Source organism: Enhydra lutris, unplaced genomic scaffold, assembly GCF_002288905.1.
Source record: "Enhydra lutris kenyoni isolate GAN:26980312 unplaced genomic scaffold, ASM228890v2 scaffoldscaffold18, whole genome shotgun sequence".
Taxonomy (NCBI): domain Eukaryota; kingdom Metazoa; phylum Chordata; class Mammalia; order Carnivora; family Mustelidae; genus Enhydra; species Enhydra lutris.
This window is the reverse complement of record NW_019154102.1, coordinates 15347021-15353020: the sequence shown is the minus strand read 5'-3', so window position 1 is coordinate 15353020 and position 6000 is coordinate 15347021.

The following is a 6000-nucleotide window of genomic DNA, read 5'->3' as shown; positions in this document are numbered from 1 at the left end:
AAAGGGATAGCATGAGAGAATTTTCTGAATGATGGTGCTGTTCTGCCTCTTGATCATGTGATTATGCATTTGTCAAAATTTATAATGCTATGCACCAAAAGAGTAACTTTTATTGTATGCAAAAAATATTAAACTATCCCTTTGTTTTAAAATCATAACAAAATATTTAAATTAGGAGGAGCTAAGTATTTCAAAAGGATCCTATACATGGTTCCTCCAGATAGCAAGACTCCTATCACATTAAAATATAATTAAATTTAGAGAATTCATGAGAAGATTTTGGACTATATCTATTGAATGCTGTCTGAACACTGGCAATTCGTAGCCCATGGAGTCATAAGAATTGTATCTTTAGCCTTTGGAAAAATGAGACATTGGTCAAAGCCAATCTAGATAAGACAAAGTTACTTCTATGCAACTTCATCCCTACTATCTCATTCTCGAAACACATGTTTATAATTATTTACAAATATTTGTTGGTTGCTGACTATATATAAGAAAGAAATGATAATGTAGAAAATACAGAGATAAATCATGAATCTTATGCTTCAGGTCTAGTAGGGGAGACAAACCACGTACTATATACCATTTACAAAGCAAAAAGTGACAGTGTGGCCTGAGGTGTGGAAGAGGGATGAAGGGTAAAGGCTTGCTTTTACATAATAGAGAGGTCAGAGACCACTTCTGAAATTTGGATATGTAAGGTTGGGGGTAGAGAGGGTTGGAAAGGGCCCAAGGAAGGTAGACCAAGGAACAGAGAAAAACAAAACAAAAAGAAACCCAGAGCTTTTTTTTTTTCTCCCCACAAATATGGGAAGTAGTTGTGAACACAGCAGCTATCATCTTCATCATCATCATGTGAACAGATTTGTTGTATTGACTGTTTTGCTCACCACGCTAATTTGCTGCCAATCTTGTTATAATAGCTATTATTCTGTCCTTCCAGTGTATGCCTTCAAGTTCTTGTGTTCTAATCACTGGAAACTTGATTTTGTTGAGTTTGTCATTCAGTGTTAATATGGGTGATTACTCAGTTAAGAAAAAAAATTACATCTTATTCCAGTGTTTTTCTTCACACGGCCCTTTGCAATTGTGAGTAGTGCCTCTTTAAAAATGCCACATGAGGGTGCCTGGGTGGCTCAAAGGGTTAAAGCCTCTGCCTTTGGCTCAGGTCATGATTCCAGGGTCCTAGGATTGAGCCCCACATCGGGATCTCTGCTCAGCAGGGAGCCTGCTTCCTCCTCTCTCTCTCTGCCTGCCTCTCTGCCTACTTGTGATCTCAATCTGTCAAATAAATAAATAAAATCTTAAAAAAAAAAATGCCACATGAGGGACACTTGGGTGGCTCAGTGGGTTAAGCCTCTGCCTTCAGCTCAGGTCATGATCTCAGGGTCCTCGGATCCAGCCCCGCAGCAGGGAGCCTGCTTCCTCCTCTCTCTCTGCCTGCCTCTCTGCCTACTTGTGATCTCTGTCTGTCAAATAAATAAATAAAATCTTAAAAAAAAAAAAAGAAAAAATGCTGCATGAAATCACTTATTTCTCTGGTATTTCCATTAGTATTAAACTTCATTTTAAATTCTCTCATTTTATATCATTCAACCAGATAAAAAGGATGAACTGATCAATTTTCAGGTGCCCTCTGTAATTGCAATTTTCAGTACTTCAATCATGTCCCTTTATAGTCTTCATTTTTGCAGGTTAAGTAATCACCCTGAGTCAGTTGCTACAGTGAAACTTGAAACCTGATCACTGAAGAAGCTTGCAATTTAGCAGAAAACAAGACACACCAGGATCTTTCACTTTAGCTACACCTTGAAGATTCTGGTCTCTTTTTGAAAATGGGCTGACATGTCTGGTTAGTTTAGTTGTTATAATTCTTTCCTTCAACAAGTTTGTAAAGTGGTTATATTTTAAAGACTATTATACTTACAACTCCTAGGTAGCTCACTATACCTTATGATATAATACTGCTTAACCATACATAATTTGTGGGAAAGAACATATGCTGGATAAATGAATTTTCTGGTGAAACCCTTATATCTTTCTCATGGCACAATTCAGAATTTTGAGTTGCTTCATTTCTGGAAATGATGCCTTATTGAGATGAGACACATGCTGCTAGTTGCTGTTTTGAATGCTCCTCTGACAACATCTTGTTACTGTTGTCATCATTTGTCTCTTTCTACTAAGGACAAATCCTCCCCTACCCTCGGCTCTGTGTGTATGTTTGTGTGTGTGTGTGTGTGTGTGTGTGTGTGTGTGTGTGTGTGTGTGTGTTTGACTAGAAATGGCAGTTAATGCCAGTTAATTGGGTCTGGTTAATTTGAGGTTTTACTGTTAGCAGACCCAATTACCTCAGCTCTAGAAACATCCGAAATAAATTCCCTTATTTTTCTTTCTCTTAGTCACTAGTCCTTCTAAACTGAACATTGTTCACAAACCATATCTTCAATCTATTTGTGAAGCCATGTTGTTAACAACTATCAAAAGCCCTTCAATTTGCCAGCTTAATAGCTAGTGGTTCTGAATGCATAAGACCCCTTTGAGTATCAAGAGAGAACGCAGGCTATGGGAGATGAGGAATATATGGGATATGAGGGCAGATTTAACGATGATTTACACAATCATAAGCCCTAGACAGCATGGAAAATGGGTACCATACCAAAAAGTCACCACTACCCGCATTAAGTCGTCAAGGAATTTTTTTAAGTTTACCATGTGCAAGTCACTATACTAGAGCCAAGGAAAAGACAAGCCATGCTGTAGTAGTCTAATGTGGAAACTAAGAGGTCCACTAATGGTTTGAACATGAGCTAGTATGTCATAAATGTTATGTCCATGGTTCAAGAAGTAAATGACAGCTGAGAGGAGGAAGATGTCACTTCTGATTAAATGATAATGGAACATTTAGTAAAAGAGATGGTGATATCTGGGATGTTCTTGAAGAACGGATAAGTTTTGAATAGGCAGAGGAAAACCCAAGTCTGTTTCGGGGTAGTGAGGAAAAATGTATGAAGGTCAATAATGACAGAAAGGCTTAGGAAGGCAGGTGGGATCCAACAAGGAGAAACTTTTCCTTTGCCCATTTTTTTGTTTGTTTCTTAAATACCACATATGAGTGAAAAAATATATTTGTTTTTCTCTGACTGACTTATTTCCCTTAACATTATACTCTAACTCCATTCATATTGTTGCAAATTACAAGATTCATTCATTTTCATGGCTGGATAATATTCCATTATGTATGTGTGTGTATACGTATATATACATATACACAATGATATATATATATATATATCACATATATATGACATATAATACACATATAATACAATTATATATCTCTCACATCTTTTTTGTTTGTTGTTTGTTTATTGTTGTTTTTAAAGTAGGCTTCATGCCCAGTGTGGAGCCCAATGTGAGGTTTAAACTCATCACCCTGAGATCAAGACCTGAGTTGAGATCAAGGGGAGGAGGCTCAACTGACTGCACCACCCAGGCACCCCAACCCCCATCTTTATCCATTCATCTATCAATGGACACTTGGGCTGCTTCCATAATTTGGCTATTGTAAATTATGTTGCTGTAAACATAAGGCATTTACCCCAGAAATACAAAAACAGTAACTCAATGTGATACATCTTTCGGGCTTATTTCAAAGCCAGAGAAACAGAGATGTGGTGAGAGAGAGTACCCTATTTCTCAGCTGACAAAAGGGAAAAACAGAGTCCATTTGCCATTACATTAGCAGTGCAAGAAACAAGTCAAATCCCTGAAGCATGTGTGGTAAATGAAAGAGAATAAAAGGAAGTTGACCTCACACAAAGTAACAAATCTGGGTTTTCACTTGTAGGAGATGGGTGGTGGACATATGCTAGGTTTTCAGCCCATGTTTATTTCCTCTTCTGAAATGGAGCCCAGTTTTGTTTTGTTTCTCTTTCGGGAGAATCACATCTTTCCTCATCCTTATTTTATATATTCTGGTTAAATGGACTCCATTTCCTTCTGCTTTCAGGGTTGGCTATGATTCCGGTCCAGGCAATTAGAGCCTCACACTGGTCACAGTGATCGAATGGATGCATCGTCACTCAGAGCCAGAAAGAGGCAATCTGGGATTTTTGCTGAGCCCAGAAATGTGCCTTGGCTTCGCTGGTTTGAACATGGGAAGTTACAGAGTAGGAGCTGCTGGCAGCCATCTTTCTACTACCTCTCACCACTTGAAGCCCAAGATTGAAGCCAGATGACATGGAGGAGAGCAGGGGTCTTCACAGTAGGATATAAAGCCCATGAGGACAGGAAGCTTGGCTTTGTTTTAAAGTCTTTTTCACCGATGCATCACTCACATACAGGTAGAGGTGGGGAGTGGAAAGGTACAAAACAAATGTTTGAGTAAAAAATTACTACATGGTGACTACGCATATTTACTTCTCCCAATCACTACCTGCTCTCTCCTCGTGACTATTAATTAGCACCATAGTTTCAAGTTTTTAAATTTCACATAAATGGAATTATATAATAGCATTATTGTGTGTCTGCCTTCTGTCTCTCAACATTCTTGTAAATGTCTTTGATGAACATAAACATGCATTTCTATTGGATATATATATATATATTTTTTAAAAAATATTTAGTTAGTTAGTTAGTTGAGAGATAGAGAGAGTACAGGGTGGAGGAGCAGAGGGAGAGTGCTAAGGAGACTCCGGGCTGAGCGTGGAGGGCGATGCAGGGCTCAATCTCATGACCCTGAGATCATGACCTGAGCTGAAACCAAGAACTGGACACATAACCAACTGTGCCACCCAGGTGCCCCTCTACTGGATATATTTTTAGGAGTAGAATTGCTAGGTTACAGAGTGCACATATGTTTCACTTTAGAAGATACTGCCAAATTATGTTCTAAGGTAATTACTCCCAATTTTCTCTTCTCCCCTAGGATGTACCTGTTGCTCCATATCCTAGGCATTGCTATTTTCAGTCTTTTAAATGTGAATGTGCAGTCTATGCATTTTTCTTTTTTCTTTTTTTTTTTTTAAGATTTTATTTATTTGTTTGACAGACAGAGATCACAAGTAGGCAGAGAGGCAGGCAGAGAGAGAGAGGGAGGGAGGAGGAAGCAGGCTCCCCACTAAGCAGAGAGCCCGATGCTGGGCTCGATCCCAGGACCCTGAGATCATGACCAGAGCAGAAGGCAGAGGCTTTAACCCACTGAGCCACCCAGGTGCCTCAAGTCTATGCATTTTTCTAACTAATGAGGCTGAATACCTTTTCTTATGGTTATTTGTATATCCTTTTCTGTAAAGTGCCTATTCAAGTGTCTGTCCACCTTTCTATTTAGTTAACAGTCTTTTCTTTTTTAATTTGTAGGAAGTTTAAATTTTTTAAATTTAGTTACTACACCAGTGCCATACAATATTATATTGTAGTATTATAACAAAACTTAGTAACTGATAGAATATGTCCTCCTACCATGTACTTTTTAAGTGTTGGGCTATTTTTGTCCTTTGCATTTATGTATACATTTTAGAATCAGGTTACTACTTTTGTTCCTTGAACACTTTCCATACAGGAAAAAAAAAAAAGAATCAGGTTATTATTTTCTGCAAGTACACTTGTTGGGATTTTCATTGGGATTGTATTGAATCTATAAATTGATTTGGCGGGATTGACATATTTACAACATTGAAACATCTAATCCACAAGCGATGTACATACTTCCATTTATTTAGGTTATCTTCAATTTTTCTCAATAAAGTTCTCTAGCTTTCTGTGCAGGGGTGGGTCTTGCAGTCTTTCATTAGATTTATTCCTAGGTATTTAGGATATTTTGTACAATTTTAAGTAGTAATATTTCTTTTAAAATTTTGTTATATAGAAAAACTATCGAATTTTTATATAATGACTTAACATATTGGTTTTCTATTGCTGCCTAAGAAACTATCATAAACTTTAAAACATCTTAGAAAACAAGTTCATTATCTTACGGTTTCTATGAGGCAGTAG